General features: G+C 42.1%; 1 long non-coding RNA gene across 1 annotated transcript in view; it reads left to right on the forward strand.

The window, feature by feature from the left end:
* Nucleotides 1-21154, forward strand: part of LOC120373376 — a 217491-nt gene that overhangs the window by 31096 nt on the left and 165241 nt on the right. The gene's annotated exons all lie outside the window — the stretch shown is intronic.

The following is a 21154-nucleotide window of genomic DNA, read 5'->3' on the forward strand; positions in this document are numbered from 1 at the left end:
CATGGTAATTTATTTGCAAGCATGTTGCAGTATCTTGAGCCCCCAGTTCAAATTACTATATTTTAAAAACTTATTTATGGCTCTTGAAAGATAATGTGATGGGTAAAGCACAAGAAAATAAGCTGTAGGGAATAATCCTGCACTGGCTGGGGAGAGAAAAATGACCCAATCGTTATTTTTTCCATCTCCCATTTCTCATATTACAAAATAAGAGGTAGCAAGATAACAGGAACATCTTTTTTTGCAGTACACAAGTTTCAGTTTTTAACACACTAATATTTTAAGCTGATGCAGAAATGATGACACAGAAGTCCTTTAAAAGTCTTTGTGTCCTTTGGAGTTCTCCAGATTGGGAAGAAGGGGACAGAGGAAATGTTCATTTAGAGAAAGGAATAGAGGATGTGCAGCCTTGCTATCTATGGCTTCCATATTATTCAGTAACTCCCTCTGCCTCCCCCCTCCTTTTTTTTTTTTTTTGTTTTTTTACCCTAGTATCTATTAAATACTGTTTTCCCTGAGACTTCATTTTAAAGTTGTTGTTATTGTTTGTATTAGCACATCACCTAAGAGCTCTAGTCATGGACTGGGACCCCCATTGTGCTAGGTGCAGTACAAACACAGAACAAAAAGACTGTTCCGGCCCAAGGCGCTTACAATCTACTGTATAAGACAAGAGGCAACATATAGATAGAGACAGATGGGGGAGTACAAGTGAACAATGCAATAATATTGGTCAGCATGATGGGCTGTGGTCTTTGCCCACCAACAGGCAAACTCTTGTCAAGTTGTTTGTAACTGAAGATAGACTCAAACTGCAAAACTTTCTGGCTTTCAAACTCTCAAGGTTTTTGAAGCTTGTTCACACCGTAGTTTTTATTTCAGCCCATTAAAGACAGGGTCGGGCTGTAGAAATTTGTATCTGGGTTCAGGTTCTGAATCCTGTCTCCCTCTCACCATCCCATCCATTTGGCAACTATTGAGTATGTTCAAGCCTGGATTTGGTTCTGGCCCCTCTCCAGTTGAAATCTTGTTCTGGTTAGGGACTAAATCAGAGAACTAAAAATATAGGCCCTGATCCTGCAGTGTGTAGAGTGCAGGTGGATATACATATGCAGGCCCTAATGGGGAATCTGTATGCCCCTGTTTGCAGAATCAGGACCATATTTTATGTATTAACTGTTCTAAATGCACATTTCCAATATGAGTTGTGCACACTTCTCTGCCTCTCCCTCTCATAATTCTTGAGAAAGATTTGCTTATTTCAGTCTCCCCTGTGATGGCAGCTTTTGAATATAAGATTCCCTTTTCTGCATATACTGGGATGGCCTCCCTATTTCATGAAGAATTTTGAGTCCCGAGCCTTAATGGAAGATGTTGAATCAGTTTCAGCTTTTAAGAGAACTGCTGTCTTTCCATTTGGGGTCTTATTGTTCTCCCCCAACCCTGATATGTCAGTCAGATCTTTTGTCCTTCAATGGCTGGAGGTTCAAGTATCATATCATATCTTTGTGGGATTTTTATGTGCTTTTATAGCTCTTTTTTGGTGCTTGTGCAACTTCTGTTTTGGGTGAGTCAAAGTGGCCACCTGAGTGGTGCTGTGACCCACTAATGTATCTGTTTGACTGCAACGCTTGTAAAGTAGTGAGTGTACTTTCTGATTTTTGTCAAGGATGTCTCTAGCTGAGCCATCTTGCCTAGGAACGCTTCATATTTTCTCACCCTTAGTAGCGTATCTTCCGATAGCTCTAATTTTAATATTTCTGAAATTGCATAATAAAAGGTAAAATATTTTTCCTAGGAACTGCAAGCTGTGGGGCTGTGTTTTTGTTCTATTGTGCCAGCCCTGTCTTGTGTCACAGTGGTATTTTATTAATATTTTTGATACATTATTATAACCTATTTTTGTTTCCTCCCTCATGTTTTTAGGTCCTCTGTTTTAGCAGTTTCTTTCTCTTGACTTGCCACAAAAGAGTTTTCACAAAGCTATTGACAATAAGTTTGCCACTTTTGAGAGATTGCTAGGAGCATTGAGTGAAGTCTCCATCTGTAGGTTTGCTGCAGACAGTCACTTATTTTATTAATTCCTTGCTGGATTTATTTGATTTCTATAATGTCTATTGCTGGCATCTGGGCTGCTGTATAATTAGCACTGGTCAAACAAAGCATGTCCTAGTGTGGCTAGGCTGTCAGCTGCTGTCATAAAACATAACCAGATGAGTAAATAAATTCCAAGGAAGCTGTTGAAAAAGGAAGGGAAAAGAAATTATCCAAATGATGTGAACAACAAAGCCTTGCAGAGAGTCCAGAAGAGAGCCACCAAAGGGCATGCTTGAGCTGGTTGTCTTGAAGATGGGTCCCTGAAATAAAGAAGGCCTTGTCCCCAGTCTGAATTAGTTTGAACCTCAGGATGGAAGACAATGGCAACTTGTCTTAGGTGAATGCCAACTGCCTTAGAAGGGCATAGCAGGAGAGAAGGTTGCTTATGTGTGGGGAAAGAGTACATACAGGATTCTCATGATCTCCTTAGTCTGTCTTGGAGAGAAGCTTCTGTATGAGAAGCATGCACCTGATGTTGGGTTAACTTTATTAAGCAACAAGTAGGAAGAACGTCCTGTAGCTTCCTATGAGGGTAGAAATACCATTTAAGGGAGCAATACTAATCAGTACAGTATGTTACATCTGAGATCTTCCGATTAGAACTGGGCATCCAAATCCCACTGATAATCTCACTTTATAGCTTTCCATGCTGTAACCCACTCCACTGCAGGGTGTCATTGTGAGTGCCACATTGCCCCAGTCCCCTGGATGTCTTGGTAGAATGCTGGGCTTGGAGATGAGCGTTGTAGGCACTCCAAGCACTGGGCACTTCAGGTTCTAGTCCGTGGTGGGTGCCCCTGAACACCTGTATGTTTGGATTAAATAGGATTCCTTTATTAGGGCTGCCAGAAATAAAAGGTGCAAATGCCCTCAGCACACTCTCATTAATCCCAATGTAACCCCTCTGTGCTGTCCTGTCTGGGTGCAGCCCTTTGTTCTTGTGCTGCAGTTGCTGCCAGCTGCATGGTGTGTCTGGCTGTCCAGCTCTGAAGGCTTCCAGTTACTGCTCTCAGGCCCTCCAGTTCCACCCTGGCCTTCCTTCTACAGCCAGCTCTCAGGCTGCTGTTCCTGCTCTCCAACAGCCTTGTGCTCCCTCCTGCACCTGGTCCCATCAGACCATGGGTAGATCCATCAGGTTCATTATGAATCATGATTTATGATGTGGGTTTTAGAACAGCCATCTAGGAAAAGCATTATACCATATTGTAACCGAACAAGAACACTCCTCTTTGCATGAAATTCCTATGGACATTTCCAGAGCTTTACATTGAACTGTGCAGCACTGACCCGATCCTGGCTTCTCAGGAACTTCTTGGGTTCATTGCAACTCAGCTACACACTGGACTGTATGTGTTGTCTGGTCCCTTTGCTTCCCTTGCCTGCTCTTTGCTTGTGGTCTGACATGGTTTAGTGATGGAAAAGAATGCTTCCCTGCCAGAGCTTCTGAGAGTGGGATTCTTGTCAGTTTCACTATTGTGCTCCTTCACAAAAACCAAGCTGGCAGGGAGATTGTAGTGATGGCAGGAAGTGTGTGGATGGAGTGTGATTACAACAGTGTTCTGGAAATTGCCTATCCTTTAGGCTAGGATGTGGTAAGTTTTGTAACTCATGTTGAAGGCCAATAGCTTTTTCCATAGTGATATACTGATACTATAATATTAGGCCTTCTATTTTCCAGGGTTTATTAATAATCTTTTGGGGGTTATTTTTAACAATTGAGTTTTATGTAGGTGTCCAAAAATTGGGTGTTTTTGTAGCTGCCATTACTCATTACAGTAGTATATGCCTGACGTCCAGTTGAGTGGAGAGAAAAAGTGCTAGATCCTATGGAGATCTGAGGTTCTGAAGGGTATTTTATTGTCAGCCATAAAAGGAAGCAACCACATCTCATTTCAGACCTACCATGTTATATGGGATTGGCTGGCACAGGCATTCATTTTAGTACTAGGGAACTGAGCTCAAGCTTGTGCACATGTGAAACAAGTGAGCTGCAAAATTCCACTCCTAGCCTAGAAATCAAATCCATTCTCCTACACTGAAATCAACAGGTGGAAGAGGGAAATGACTGTGATACAGGGTGTTCTCTCTGAATCTCGGATGTCTGTCTCTCTTTCTCTCTGTACTCATTTTCACTTATAATCACTAGAGTATTGGTACAAAGCCCGGTTAACTGATTACATATTATGCAGTTACACAAATAATTAATAAATGGAGATGTTCCCATTCACAGACTGTATATCACACACTCTGTCTAGTTTAAGTAAGAGGTTGGGGCCCCCAATTTCCACAGTACACGGGGCCCCAAAATTCTTTAATCCAGCCTAGGGAGGATGATAAGAAAGATGAGGACCCTGGACAGGATCCAAGAACAGCACATTGGTAGGAATCCTGGTAGCCTCCCATATTCTAGCAGTTTGAGGTGATTTCTCATTTGTGGATTGCCTCGACAGTGGTTCCCCTATCTTTATATAGTAAGTAGGCCAGTCCTCTGGATGTTAGGACTTAGTTATTTTACCTGTTACCTATATGTGTTGGGGTGAGTGAATGGGCTGGGGGCAGAGTCAGGATAAGAGTAATGGGGTAAGATTGATGGGATTGCAGAGTCAGGATAAGAGTAATGGGGTAAGATTGATGGGATGCAAAAGAGAAGTTCAGAGTACTGTGTGAAAGAGTACTGAAAGAGTGTGAGGGGAGAAGAAAAGAGGAAAGACGGAGGTAGAGAATACAGGGAAAGAGAGAATATAAGAGGTGGTAGGATACAAAAGAGAGAGGAAACAACACAGGAGAAGATAAAACAAAATAGGAAATGAAATGAATGAAACTAGTAGGGCGAAGGTCTGACTCTCTGGGCTAGGGACTATTTTCCTTGGTGCTTGGAATATGTCCAGCAAGTTTTAGGCACTGGAAAACAGTCTAAATAGTAATAAAAACTGATGAACAGTGAGAACAAGATTTGGTGTTTTCCTGTAGGGTCCAGTTCCTGGATTCATGTGACTATAGGAGAATATCTTGGTGTTATATGTGGGTTTTTTTTTTAAGTTAAGGTTTTAGTTTTCATGGTTGTGGAGAAGAGCTTGAGATTGTGAACCCTAGTCTGGGATAGTAACATCCACGAGGGTTTAAGGGAGCATGGGAAAACTATTTCATTAAACCCGTTATCCTCTTCATAATACTTGACAAACTGTGTCCCTGGTGGACACATCTGGTGTTGCGGGGAAGTAATGTAATTACAGACATTTTTCTTAAGGTTTCATTCCATCTCATGGTCTAGAAGGGTACAATTAATTTAGGCTGAGCTTTTAGTCCTGAAATATAACAGGTGTCGAGGCAGAGTGTAGACAGCACCCTCTCTTTGTATTTGGGATGTTGGCAGTTTACTTTCCCTTTGCAGTGATCTGATCAAATCTGTTGTTCCCTTTTTGCTTCAAACGCACACACTGTCATGAGTGCCGCACTGACAGCAGTGCAACTGTTTTCTTGAAATGAAAGAGCTTCTCAGAGGGGCTCCTGTGGTTATGCTGTAAATGCCAGCGCACAGAGGAATAAACACCAGATTCACTTTCATCCCAAGAGGAAATCCTTTGAAGAAGGGCTTTTGGGGGGAGCCCCTCAAGAATAGTATCCTGAGGGTGCATACTTTTCTTTTGATTATGCCGATCTGCCATGATTTCATAATTGGCTGTTGATACAACAGTGGCTGCTTTAGCAGGGGTTCATGGGAGCAATTGCACCCACAGAAATCCCACAGCAGTGGCTCCTGTCCTGTGGGGCTGGGTATGGCGACCGGAGTCCACCAACCACCCACACAACTCAGATTTTTCCTGTTCACCCCTCAGCCATCCTAGTGGGGTGGCTAGACCAAAATTGACTGAGTGGCACTGAGACACTATGTGCAATGCCCAGAGCGAGGAGTTGGACGCTGCGGCTGAGGGAGGGGATCTTCCCAGACTGTTCCTCCTGGACCTCCCTTCTTCACTGGGCCAGGATTAGGGCTGCAGTGCCAGAGTGGAGGGCATTGCTATGGTTGGTTGGTGCTCCCATGTCAGGGTGAGGAGGAGGAGGCAACAGAGTGCCTATTTAATCAGGAGGCTACATCCATCTTAGATTAAAGATTACTAGGAAGGTTGCTTCTAATAAGTTCAGATATTGGAGTCTTGTGATGGATCAGTTCAGTATGGCCTGTTCTGTAACAGGAATTGATAACTAGATCATGCCTCTTGGGTGCCAGATGGGCAAAGTGGTGCTATCTGGCTAGCTTGTAGAGAGTGGAAAGCTATCACTCGTATATTGATGAGTCGCTCAAGATTTAGCAACGGACAGTTTGGTGTTCCAGGGATCATTCCTCTTAGTGAGGGCTAGATTGAACTGCAGACCGACAAGAGCTTTCTGTTACCCTTTGTTTGTTTACACTAACTTCTGATGAATCCTTTTGAAAGAAAAAAAAACCTTTTCAGGGGTCAGCCTCCCATTTTTACACCCTGAAAGTGGTACCTCTATTGTAGTTGGCTGGACAAGTTTCAATAGAACCATATGCCATTGGAATATGCTCTTTTATTGAAGTCAAGATGTTTCATGAAATCAAGTTGTTTGTGGTTTTTTTGCCACAATTTAGTTTCAGAAGAAAACCCAAACAAGTTCCCACAATGTTGAAACCACCCATTTTGATGTTTTGGGAATAAAATGTTTCGATTTTTCATTTTGAAGTTATTTTAATTTCAAAATGTCTGTTTGTATTGTTATATAATAATTTTATTTTAACACAAAATGAAAAGGTGCAGTTGAAACACTTTGATTTGAAAAGAATTTTTTTCAGAATTTTCTTTTGTGGAAAATTTTAACATTGTCAGTTTTCATTCTGATTTAGAACAAAATTGGATTTTAAAATCTCGAAATCCTTCGTGAAATGGAACTTCTGTCCTCCCACAGCTCTGGCCTCTAGTCTCTTTGTCACTTCTGGTAAAGTCCTGCAGTGTGCTGTACTGAGGAGTGCAGCTAACCACCTTTTCAGGGATGGTCTGTACTAGAATATTTGATTTACAGAGCTATGTCATTCGGGATGTGAAAAATCCACACCCTGAGTGATGTAGTGAAGTTGATTGAAGTCCCCATGTACACAGCATTAAGTCGACAGAAGAATTCTTCTGTTTAACTAACTACTCCCTCTCGTAGAGGTGGATTTACCACAGTGCTGGGAGAACCCCTCCCGTCACTGTAATAAATGTCTATACTGAAGCGCTGCAGCAGCATTTTAAGTGTAGATATAGCCTTAGTGTGGCAAGCTACTCTGAGCATAGTGTAGATATGCTCATGCTCTTGTACTGCTGATGTCTGGCAATGTTGATTGGCCGATCTTGTGATGCCATTGCTTTTCAGCAGGAGTGAAAACAGCATGGTAACCACAGCTCCTGACATGGCATATCAGGAATTTGGAAGGCCTCTGTCATTGGCCATGCAGAATATAACTGGAAAACTTGCTAATATTTGCAGTTATAGGTTCATTCAGCCCATATTCTAGTGCAGTATTGCTAGTGGTACTTCATTAGAGCTTGCCTAAAGAAGAAGGAAAGGGTGAAATCTTGGTGTCACTGAAATCAACGGAAGTTTATCCATAATGGGGCCAGGATTTAACCCACAGTATTTTTTTTTGATCATTTTTAAAGTGGTGCCATGTCATAATGAGTGCAGTTCTGAGTCCACTACTATTATGGCAATTATGTTAACAGATATAAAAAACATTTACATTTCTCTTTTGGAATTGGAGGAACAGACTCCAAAGTTATTTTTATTTGTGTTTTGTTTTTTAAGTACCGCAGGTTCTCCCAACTGCCTAGGAGCGGAATGACTTTGTATGGAAGCAAATTCTACCATGATCCCCTACATATGCTGCTATAACTACTCCATGGGAAAAGTAGAAAGGGAGGGTGACAAGTCTGACTTACAATTACCATAAAAACAGTGTAGTAGGCTAAGATGGCCTTTGGTGCAAACAGATTAACTTGGAATCCCCTGTCTTCTGGAGCATTTATACTTCACATTCAATTAAAAAAATATTCTCTGTGGGTTAAAGACTCTTGGAAGGCCAAAGTATACATTTGGAAGCTATCAGGTTGGATGGGTGGCATGTGCTGGATTAACATGAGCCTGGCCATTTTTAAAAACCTGTATTATAGTAATGATAATACTTATGACATTACATTTTCAAGGTGTTTTATAAACACTCATGAAATAATCCTCAAAGTATCTCTATGAGATGTGAAAGACGTATTAGATACCTTATATGTCCAGTTAAATTCATAGCATATCTTGGTCATATTAAATATAGAAGATCCATTGTTATGTTTTCACCTCTATTCCATTACATGAGGCTAACGGTGTAGCACTGTCAGGTGTTTGGAGGTTTTTAAGAACAGGTTAGACAATGACAGAAATTCCGCAAACTCCCTAGGCAATTTGTTTCAGTGTTTAACTGCTCTGAGAGGAAGTTTTTCCTAATGTCCAACCTAAACCTCTCTTGCTGAAGTTTAAGCCCATTGCTTCTTGTTCTATCCTCAGAATTTTTTTTCTCCTTCCTCCTTGTAACAACCTTTTATGTACTTGAAAACTGTTGTGTCCTCCTTCTGTCTTCTCTTCTCCAGACGAAACAAACCCAGTTTTCCCAATCTTTCCTCATAGGTCAAGTTTTCTAGACCTTTAATAATTTTTTTTTTTTTGCTGTTCTCTGGACTTTCTCCAACTGATTGAGCTAGCATGCAAATAAAGTAATGTCGCCATGGCAGTGGGGGCAATGGGACAGGCTAAGTATAATCCTATCTGATACCCTAGATAAGTACTTGGGTAGCTAGCCTGTGCTACCACCTGTATGGCTGTGGCTATGCTATTTCTTTGCATGCTAGCTTGATCAAAGCTAGCATGTACATCTACTCGAGACAGAAATTACACCTTCAGCTGCACTGTAGACATAGGCCCTTAAGTGTCAAAGGGTAAATCCCATTGAATGTCAGTGGAATTTAGGCTCTGAAGTCAATTAAGCACTTTTGAAAATTTTACTTGTTGGGTCTAGGTCTGATGCCTCATGCTAAGTAAAACTCACTTTTTGACTTGTACTTGGTTAAGCATTAGTGAAAATTTTAATAACATAATAAATAACTGCAATTCAGCAGAGATTGATGGGACTGCAGTTGGATTGACCTGGCTGGAAACTGTGGATGTCAGCAAAAGGACCACCAAAAAAGACCCCCAAACCTGCACTGAATTAAGTTAGCGTGCATTACAAAAATCCCTTTGTTTTGACAGTGGCTATTTTGCCTTTAGTGCATTAGAAGAAAAAAGTCAATGTTTAAGAATGGGGAGTAAAATATTTAAGTATTAAAAATGGTATTTCAGATGACACATTGTAAGGCATTCGGGAGTCTAATAGAACTTCTAGGTTTAACAAATGTGTATCAGTTTGTTTTCAATTGTTGTGTTCTTTTAATTCATACATGATGCAGAGATTAGTAATTACACTCCTTTCTCACAATTTCTCAGCCTTCTTTTAATAAACGCTTTGCAGATAAGTCAGGAGTATTGATGTTTCACAAGAAACTTGTCAACATAAAAATTTTGATAAAAGTGTAATTGTGCATTTAGACAGTAATAAATGTGCAGTGTTTCATCCTCTTTAAATCCTTTGGGTCAGAACACAGAATTTCTGTCACCTGAGAAATTCTGACACTTCAAAATCTGCGCTGAAATTTTGAGATTTTTCTATTGGAACAGAAATTCCAAAAAATTTTAATTTGGAAACATAGAATCATTTTGAGCCTGCCAAATCATTTCAATATTGTGGATTTATATCTAATACAATGTTAAAACAAAACAAAATTCAACTATTAAGCTGAAATGTTTTGACACTTTTCTGTCTAATTTCATCAATCAATACTTTCCTGCAAAACAGTTGGGTTTCAACAAAATTGCATTTTTTGTTGAAAAATTTGACAGTTTTGCATTAATCTCTAGCTCTGCGCCAGATAATGCTGTGTCACAAAGCTGTAAACCTGGAATAACTCCGCTGCTTTCAGGTAGACAGAGGTCAGGATCTGGCTCAGAGTTTATAGTAGAAACTACAGTATGCCTGTATGTTTCATTCTAAGGGTATGGCTTCACTTGAGATTTGCAGCGCTGGTGGAGGCTTTCCAGCGCTGCAATTAGTAACTGTCCACACCTGCAGGGCACATCCAGCGCTGCAACTCCCTGGCTGCAGCGCTGGCCGTACACCTGGGTCTGCTTGGTGTATAAGCATTGCAGCGCTGGTGCTGCAGCGCTGATCGTAAAGTGTGGCCACACACCAGCGCTGTTATTGGCCTCCAGGGTATAAGGATATATCCCAGAATGCTTTTAACTAAATTACTCCCTTTGTTTTGTTATGCTGCCTCTTTGTTTTGTTGTGAACTCGGGGCTCTGGGAGCTGCTTATCTAAAAAAACAAACACAGCTCCTGTTTGCCGTGATCAATCTGTAACTGACTGAACAATCAAATGAGATAAACCCACTACCTTGCTGTGAGTGAGGCAGGCACGGGGAAGAGTGTTTGCTTGATGACAGAAACAGTGGGGGGAGGGGGAGAAAGGGAGTCCGTTGGAGCAGCTGCTTATCTGGTCTGCAGGCTGTTTGCAATTAAGAGTAAGGGGTCGGGAAAATTTTCTGATTTTTGCAAGGCAGGGAGCTGATACACAGTGTCGGCTCCAAAAATCCACTCTCTCTCTCTCCCCCGGTCCCTGTCACACTGCACCCCACCCCCCTCTTTTGAAAAGCACGTTGCTGCCACTTGATCGCTGGGATAGCTGCCCATAATGCATCACTCCCAACAGTGCTGCAAATGCTGCAAATGTGGCCACACTGCAGCGCTGGTAGCTGTGAGTGTGGCCACACACCAGCGCTTTCCCTACACAGCTGTACGACCAGCGCTGTAACTCCCAGCCCTGCAACACTCAAGTGTAGCCATACCTTGAGCAGTGATAGTTTATACAACTTCAGGGGCCTTATCAGCAAGAAAAAAAACCCGAAACAAATCCTTGCTGGTAGAGGAGGTGAGACATGGAACAACAAAATCCAATATTGATAATATTGGCATCTGTTATATTTGGTAAAGTGTTATAATGCATGTGAGCATGGATTTATGCTATTAAAGTAGGAGAACCCAGTTATTATTTTCTCTTTTTCAGAGGGATTAAGGGAAAAGAAAATTGATCTGTAATGGAGAAAATTAATGGTCTTAGATCTTAGCTAGTGGTAGTAGCTGGTGGCAGTAGTTTTTAAAGCACCAGTGTAGCTTATGGTTTCCAGTCCACTAATTCTGCACATTTACTTTTTTTTTAATTGATAGCATATCTTTATGCCCCCTTTTTGTTTTAATTTGAAGATTTATTGTGGCATTACTTATACTGTCTATAAGCAAATGTGTCCCCCCCCCCGATATGACCTAATGTAAAATGCTGAGAGCGGATTAGCTATAGCTCTTTTCTCTTTACCTACTATATACTTTTCTGACGTTAGATTAACTTTCAGCCAAAGGCCAATCTGTCAAAGAAACGGGGAATGTTTCTTTCTATGATGGATTTGCTAGAGGCTGAGTTTTGAAATAAGTTGGGTATTGCTTCTTACACAAACGTAATTTCTCCCTGCTAAGAGAGCTATCACTGAATCAGCTGAACAGGAGCCTCTGACTTGCATTTCTAGGTTCTGATCTGAAAATCTGCAACAGACATTTTTTTTAATAAACTCGTCTGCCACAAAGGAGCTCTGGCAGTATAACTCTGGGGGAACTCTCAGCAATATAAGGTCAAAATAATTTCCTCGAGGAGATCAGAAAAGCAATATGTATTTTTTTTAAAAACTTCCACATATGACTTCAGCACCATTATCACATTGGATGAATATATACTGCTGCAAAGTTAGATCAATAGTTCAGACCTCAACACGCAGACAGACCTATGCTAGCATCACCATGTCTGTCCACAACAGTAACAAAAAGTCAGACTCAATTTATCATCTAATCTGAAAGATAAGAAATCACTCATTATGCCCTCCAATTGGCCTCAGTTTGCAGTAGTGGGGGAGGAAAAGGGGGAACTGCACAGCCAAAACCCTTTCTTCACAGCATGGCTTCTCCAAAAGGAAAATCAATACCCAGCATGCAAAGCAAATCCAACAAAGTAACAAATCCTGGCATTTCTGCACAAATGACTAAACATGATATCTATTAAAGGCATCCCCTAAGCAGCATTCCAGACAATCGCACAACAGTTAAACTGCTGCTGGGCAGCTTGCTGGGTAAAATGAAGTCATGACTTATTCAGTCGGTGCTGCCTTTGCAGGGCAGTTGCTAAAAGCAGTGGAATGTGTTTCCTTCCCCCTCCTGTGTTGGCTGGTGGAATCCATTTTCAGACCCTGGCGGGAGGCCATGAGATTTCAGTTACAATAGAGAGAAGAGCAGAGTGGCAAAGGAACCTCAGCTCCCGCTGCCCTTTCTGGCCTCCACGTGAGTTTCCAAGAGATGGGGAAGTGTGTCAGCCTATTAGTGTTGTCATATACTTGTACAAAGATCTCTTAAACTGGGAGCCAGATCCTAGGCTGGTGGAAATGGTCAGTGGTATTGGGCTCAATTGAGGAATTAATAGGTGTCATTCTATGGTCTGTGTTATGCAGATTTTACTGTACCATGATGTCCCCTTCTGGCCTTAAAATTAACTTAATCTATGAAAATCAGCACGGCTCCACTAAAATCAAGAGAGGTGCACACCAATTTACACCAGCTGAGGATCTGGCCCTATGTGCCTATGTTAAATAAAATCAAACTAAACTAAACAAAATATGTAGTTTATTAAATTCATTTAGTCACAAGTATATTTGAAAATCTTCAGTCTTAGACAAATGATTTTTATCTTTTGTTCCTGGTAATACGTGTTTTGCTCTTTGTATTTGCTAAACTAAGCTACTGCCTATAATTTTAGGGTATGTCTACACTTCAAGCTGAGGGTGTAATTCCTGTCTTGAGGAGACATACGCAAGCAGAGATTGAGCTGGTGTGTGCTAAAAGTAGAGTGTAGCCATGATGGTGGGAGGAGCAGGCTTAGAGGCAGTGGGTTTATACTCGGGGCAGCTAGCCCTTCGCACTGCTGCAGCTACATTCTCTCTTCAGTGCTCTAGCTTGATCAAAGCTACACCTCCTGCTTGACGTGTAGGCATACTCTTAAATACAAAAATAGAGTTCCCAATGTCATTTGTTATATTAGAATCCCTGTTTAAATCCCTTTTAACCCTCCCCCCTGTGCCAAAACACATAAGCAGAGTGTCTTCATGAACAATTAATGGATGACAAATGTACAGTATGGTAGTGCCTGATGGCCCCACTTGTCTTATAGTTACAGTAAAGTAGCAGTAATAGTTCAGAGGAGCTAGGATGAGATAGGAAGTGTAGTTCCACACTACTTTTTTAGTAAGTTCCTTGCTGCCAGTTAGATTCTTTGGGTGTACAGTATGAGAGGAAAGCTGCTGTTCATCTCTTGGGCTCATGGTGGGCTTATGAGAGGGGAATGAAACCTAGAAGCTTACAGGTTTAAAAGCTCAAGGAACATGAATAATGAACTTCACATCCCACCTGAAATCACAGAGAATGAAATTGCAATGTGACCTATTGATCTCATTCTGAAAGCTTCCCATGTGACTTTCTGCTGTGTGACTGAGTCATAGAAGAGGAGGGGAAAGAGAGGACTTCTGTCGGCTTTTTTGTAAGTTGACCAAAATAGAAACTAATAGGAAACAGACAGAGGAACATGCTCACATTTAAAATCTGATTCGACTTTGATACATTGCAGTACTTCTGATTTCATACAGTAAAATGCAATGGAAGAGAGGAAAAGTCTGAAAATCTTGGAACAGTAGGAAACAGAAACAGAAGAAAGGGAACAGGAGACTTTCATTGCTATAGTTGCCCGCTCCTAGGGTGTTATCCCCTACAGACGTTTATTTTTAAAGTATATTGGATTTTCAGTGACAAATGTAAGGGAGCAAACTTTCAAAGAAGGTACAATTTTTGCCCCTGCAAACATGTACATGTGCTTGTTTAACAAAATGCCATTGCACAGGGGGAATGGGGTGGGAGGGACTTAGCTGATTTGCACATTGGAATTATTTGGGGCAAATCCTTCCTACATCCCATATGCTAAGGCTAAGTGGGTGGATGTCAGAGGACAATGAGATGGAGAGGGTTTGGTGAGCAATGGAATCCCCTCACTCATCCCCAGGCTACAGAATGACAACAGGGCTGTTCTGGCTGTTACAGCTGCCTTGGAGATAGTTGTGTCCACAACCAATATGTGCTCATTCCACAGAGGGGTGAGAAAAGGATGGTGAATCTCTGTAACAGAAGATGCTTGAGTGCCCATGTGCCTCTCATGAGTTGAACTCTGCAGTGCAGAGAGCATGTAGAAGGCCTGCATGAGGTCCCAGTTTTGGCTTTTTCTCCCCACCCTGAGCCATGGAAGTGCATGGATTCTACCTGCTGCAGGAGGGGCAGGATTTTCTTCAGGCAGTTATTTGATGTTAATTTGCAAATCCTGGGAAAGGGAAGAGAAATATTGGAGGTGATCTAGGTATGTAAGATTCCTTTTTGAGCTAAACAATAAGAAGTTTGTTTCAGGAGAGTAAAAGATGAGGAATTACTCCAGGTTCCCTTACAAGGGACATACCAGAGTTCTGGATTTGCTAGACAGAGGCTTTTTTTCCCCTCATCCAAAGCAAAACTAACATTTTTGGCATTTGTCCAGTTCTGCAATGGTTTGAGTTATTTCACAGTAGAGAAGTGGTCAGATTTCATGGATAATGAGATTAAGAAACTGCTTTTCCAACTCCAAACAGCCCTCTCCAATTCAACAGAAAAGTCAAAGTAGGCCAGGGTCCAAAAGAGAATAGTTAAAATAACTCTTCTCGGAGTGGTGGTGGATGGGAGTTCTAATGTGTAAACCAGTCAGTGTGTCTGAGATGGAGCTATCAGCTTTGAAGGCATGGAGGTATCTTACTTCACTGATGGTTTGGATATATAATATATTTCAGGTAAGTTCTAAACATCCCCAGGATAAGTTTCTAATATTTCTTTCAAAGCTGGATCTAAGAGTCCTATAAACCCCAGATGTTTTTGCTCTGTGACCCAGGTAATGGGTTCTTGGCTACTCTTATCTGAAATACGTTAATGTAAACATTTCAGTCTTAACAAAATGCTTTGAGTTGTACTTTCTTTCTTGGAGCTATTGGCTCCTAATGGAGGAGGAAGGTAAGGAAGCAGGGAATGTGAAGACAGCATTTATCAGAGTGAGTTAAAATTTTAAAAATGTGTATACTAAGGCATGTTCAGAGGTTATACCAGAATCTGAAGTGAGGGGCTGAAAAATCAGTGCAGTAGATTATAGAAAATTCAAGATGGTGCTTTTGGCATGCTAGAAGAGAGGTGAGCCATTGAATTGTTGCTGAAGTACTTGAATAATGAGAAGTGGTGATAGATGTTCTGCTAAAGTAGAACTTGTATAAGTACTGTACTTCTGAAGTGGATCCCCATACATAGGAAAGATCCTGCCAGGGATGGTTAAGGAAGCTTTGGGACAGTTTTGTGCTGGTGGTATGTACAAAATTGCCTTAATGCAGCTGAGGTTTTAGCCCACTGCCTGTGACTGCTTCTCCTGTGAACACTGGCCTGACAATCTCAGACAGTCAATACCTTCAGGAAATGTCACTGTATGCCATAGATTCTGACTGTAAGAGGAATTCAGCGATGAGCTAGGAAGAATAATATGCTGCTTCCTTTATTGAAAGGAAGAAAACTACCCAAATTAAAAGCAGAGTTTAAGTCTTTGAGTCAAAACACGTATTATATAAAATGTCTCCAGATCTCCCTTCACAAACATGAGAGCTCTCACAAAACCCCTTGTCATCTTGCCCCCACTTCTCAGTAGAGCTGTAATAAGATGAGTGCTGTAGTGCTCTCTTGTTACGCTTATTAAATGTATGGTAGCATATAACTAGCAGAGCAGGGGGAGCTATTCACAGCCAACAACCGATGTTATGAATTTAGCCCTTTGCAAGTGGCCTTGATTTTCACAGATTGGTTCCTTAACCAGTTTCTGCAAATGTTTCATTCTGTGGATTGTTCACAAACTCTCCATGGTGACTACTGCTGTACAAATAGTGCCTCAGGACTACATAAGAATGGTCAGACCAATAGTCCTTCTAGCCAAGTATCCTATCTTCTGACAGTGGCTGGTGCCAGATGCTTCAAAGGGGATGAACAGAACAGGACAATTTATTGAGTGAGCCATCTCCTGTTTGTTCAATCCCTTCTTCTGTCAGAGGTTTAGGGGCACACAGAGCATGGGGTTGCATTTGACCATCTTGGCTAATAGCCATTGATGGACCTATCCTCAATGAACTTATCTAGGTTTTTTTTAAACCCAGTTGTAAACAATATCCCTGGGCAATGAGTTCCACAGGTTTACTGTGTTTTGTGAAGAAGTACTTCCTTTATGATAGGTTTAATTTAATTAATTTAATTTCATTGGGTGACCCCTGGTTCTTGTGTTATGTGAAGCAGTAAACAATATTTCCTTAGTCACTTTGTCCACACCATTCATGGTTGTATAGATCTCTATCATATCTCCCCTTTGGTCGTTTCTTTTCCAAGCTGAATAGTGCCAGTCTTTGTAATCTCTCCTTATATGGAAGCTGTTCCATACCCCTGATAATTTTTGTTGCCCTTTCCTGTACTTTTTCCAATTTTAATATCTTTTTTGAGATGGGGTGACTAGAACTGCGTGCAGTATTCAAGGTGTGGGTGTACCTTGTATTTATATGGTGGGATTATGATTTTTTTTGTCTTATTATCTGTCCCTTTCATAATGGTTCCTAACATTCTGTTAGCTTTTTGACTGCTGCTGCACGTTGAGCAGATATTTTCAGGGGACTATCCACAATGACTCCAAGATGTTTCTTGAGTGGTAACAGCTAATTTATACTCTTATTATTCAAACATGGAATTTCTATTAATAGAGATTCTGTGGTACTGTTTGATTTAAAATATTTAAGATTTTTACTATATTTGACTCAATGCTTTCTTTCACATATAGTCCCACTCCCCCACCAGTGCAACCTACTCTGTCATTCCTATATATATTGTACCATGGTATTACCATGTCCCATTGATTATCATTGTTCCACAAGGGTTCTGTGATGCCTATTATAACAATATCCTCATTCAATAGCAAGCACTCAAGTTCACCTGTCTTAGTATTTAGACTTCTTGCATTTGTATACAAGCACTTATAACATTTATTAATATTTAGTTGTCTGCCTTCATGTGATGTAATTGAATGGGACTATTTTGTTTGACTGTTTCTCTTCAATTCGTAGCTGTACTTTATCAACTTCTATTCTCTCCTCTTTACTAACATATAGAGTATTCCCTTTAATAAATCCTCTCCTAGGCAATATGTCTGTGTGAACCATGTGGTGTTCCACAGCCATGGGCTTGTTCCTAGCCCTTAGTTTAAAAATTGCTCTACAACCTCTTCAATTTTACATGCCAACAATTTGGTTTAGGTGGAGCCCATCGCTCCCGTATAGGCTCCTACTTTCCCAAAAGGTTCCTCAGTTCCTAATAAACCTAAACCACTTCTCCGAACACCATTATCTCATCCACGCATTGAGACCCTGCTGTTCTGCAAGTCTGACTGTCCCTGCATTTGGAGTTGGAATCATTTCAGGGAATGCTACCATGAAGATCCTGGTTTTTAATCTCTTGCCTAGTGTAACAAGGTTGGGACTCACCACCGTAGCGCCTCCCGCTGGTGACTCTGGGAATTAGCTCAGTCCAATGGAGCGCCCCCTCCTGCTGGTGTCCCGTCCGTTGTCTCGGCCTTGGTTGGCGTCTCTGGACCCGCATTGCTCCCTGCTCGGCTGCGTCCTCTGAGGCCACTGCCCTCCGGCAGTGCCCCATAGTCCATCCCCACCCCCTTCCGGGGGGGCGTTGATCAGCAGTCTCTCCGCACCCCAGCCACCATGTACAACCACACACCCCAAAGTCTAATCCCTCTTGTCAGGGATCTGGCGTAGTCTATAATGGCTGCTCCCTACGGCCAATGGCTGGATGTACTGCAAGGGGGAAAGGTGGGGGTCCCAGGCCCACCCACTACTCTGGGTCCCAACCCAGGGACCCTCTAGTGGCAGCCATCCTGCATTCCTTCTCTCCCTCCATCTGTCCACGTCCCTGGGCCACCTCCCCTTTGGCCCCTTGCAGTGGCTAGGCCTTTCCCCTCAGGGCCTACAGCCTGGCAGACACGGGTCTGGAGTTCCCTTCTGCTCCCCCGGGCCTGCCAAGCACTGCGCTGTCCCTAGTGCTAGTCTCCCAGCTCTGGAGACATACCTTCCCTTCTAGAAGGCCTGGGACAGACTGACTGCTCCCTTCCTGAGCAGCCTTTTTATAGGGCTGAGCCTGGCCCTGATTGACTCCCTCCAATCTGGGCCCCGATTGGCTCCCTATAAGCCCTTTTCTTATTGGCTGCCTGTCTGAGCAGGCCCACTGGCCTGCTGCAGCCTAAATTCTCCAGGAGTGGGGCAGCTGCCCCACTACACCTAGAAACCTAAATTTGGCCTCCAGGACCTCACTCCTGCCTTTCCCTACGTCATTGTACCTAGATCTACCATGGCCACTGGCTCCTCCCTAGCACTGTGCATGTTTGTGTAGATGTCTCGAGAGGTCTGCGATTGTCACACCTGGCAGGCAATTCACCATGTGGTTCTCCCGGTCATCACAAACCCAACTATATTTCTAATAATCAAATCTCCCATTGTTATTACCTGTCTCTTCCTAATAAAAGAGATCCCTTCCCATGGAGAGGTATCCTCAATATGAGAGGGTACCAGGACATCATCTGGAAGGAGGCTCCTAATTATGGGATTGTTGCCCTTCGCTCCAGCTTGGTGCTCTCCTTCCCTGAGACTTTCCTCCTCCTTCACAGCACAGAGGCTGTCAGACTGGGGATGGGACTGCTCATCTATGTACCTGTCCATCTCCGTTAGGTTCCTCTAGTTCAGCCACCCAGGTTGCAATAGACCATACTCAGTGTCTGAGGGCCATGAGCTGCTTGCACGGAATGCACACACACATGCCACCTGCACACCAGGCAGGTAATCATACATGCCACTAGGGTGACCAGATGTCCTGATTTTATAGGGACAGTCCCGATTTTGGGGTCTTTTTCTTATATAGGCTCCTATTACCCCCCACCCCATCCCGATTTTTCACACTTGCTGTCTGGTCACCCTACATGCCGCATTCAGTGCAATGAACTGGTTAGCCCTCACTCTGCTGCTGGACTTCTGCTTGCATCATTTTTATTCTTGCAGCAGGTTGGATGGTTTGTTTTGTTCTTTGTGTGTGTGCTTTGGGGAGTGAGTTATTAGGGGTTTCTGGCTGTCACACTCCCTCACAATACTCTCTCCTGTTTGCTGCTTCTGTTCACTAGCTCCTCTGGTTGCTTGTGAGCTGGCTTTTTAAACTCCTATTCTCCCTGAGTTAGCCCTGCCCCCTTGTTAAGGGAGCCTAAAGAGATTAGGGATCAAAGGATGGCAGGCTGTTGCCTCGTTAGCAAATATGCAATGTATTATTAATCACCTAGCACACAGGATGGGTCTACTCATTGACTGGATAACTCTTGAACCCCTGGAGATCTTTCAAGGTGGCCCCACAAACACTTCTGGTGTGAATACTTGTGCAAATATGCACTCTCACTATGGTGAGCTCATGGCATTCCTCTTTCCACAAATGGTTTTTGTGAGCAAAAACTTAAATGTTCAGACAGGATACCAACCAAGTGACTTCACAGCTTTTATTCAAATCAGTGCTCATGAGCATGCTTTTTCTCTCTCTCTCTCTCTCTCTCTTAGAGTTTACCCAAATCTGTTTACTGGTGAACTATGGGTATGTCTACACTGCAGTTAAACACCTGCAGCAGGCCCATGTTAATTGGTTCAGGCTTAGGTTACTGGACAGTTTAATTGCAGTGTAGATGTTTGGGCTCAGAGGGTCCACAATGTCTGCACTGCAGTTAAACAGCCCTGTCACCCTAGTCCCACAAGCCCAAGTCAGCTGGTTATGGGCAAGCTGCGGGTGTTTAATTGCAGTGTAGACATAAGACTAAACTACACTCCTAAAAAATAAATGAACACAGTAAGTTGTGCCATGGAATCTTTGACTGGGTTCTTTAATGGTGTTTTGGTTAGTTCTGGTAAGTTGTAACAGGCCTTTCAGTGTGGTTCTGCTGTATTACATAGACAGGCAAGTCAATAGGAAAAAGAGAGACATCCCACATTAGCAAAGCTGTAGGAAAGGGCATGAACATTTTTCCATCTTTTAATACCATACTTCTCAAAACTTAACTACTGAAGTCTCTTTAATGGCCACCATCTCAAAAACGCTGTTTCAGACTAGGTAGTTATGAGTTCATTGCTTTGAGTGAAAAGAACTCTGATATCTAGCAAAGGAACAGTCTCTCTCCAGTGAAGGTGATCTCTGGTTGTTTGTTTGAATACCTTCATTGTGGGCCCTTCATCATTTTTATTGTGGATAAGAAATATGTCATATGTATAGCAACTGGACAACGTTTGCTGAAAATTAAGTTGGTTTAAAGCATTATATTTCAGATTAGTCATAAAGATTTCAATGGCAATGTTCCTTCACTTTAATGGATAGTCGCTTTTATTCAAAACAACAGTGCTTTTGTCTGCTTTTATAATCTAAATACGGCAGTCCTTAAAAAATCACTTTGAAAAAGAGTTGGGTTCTGCAGTTTCTTGACTTCAAGTCCTAAAACATTCCATTTGAAATGCAGCCAATATTACTCCATTATCAAAATTCATCTGCCGCTTTCTTTTTTTTAAAATATTAGTGGCCAACATTTCTTCAAATGGCCGTGAAAAACAAGCCATTACTGCTTGACAGATCTTGTAGTCGAAAGCATATCACTGGGTGTCAA

The sequence above is a fragment of the Mauremys reevesii genome, linkage group 10 (genome assembly GCF_016161935.1).
Source record: "Mauremys reevesii isolate NIE-2019 linkage group 10, ASM1616193v1, whole genome shotgun sequence".
Taxonomy (NCBI): Eukaryota; Metazoa; Chordata; order Testudines; family Geoemydidae; genus Mauremys; species Mauremys reevesii.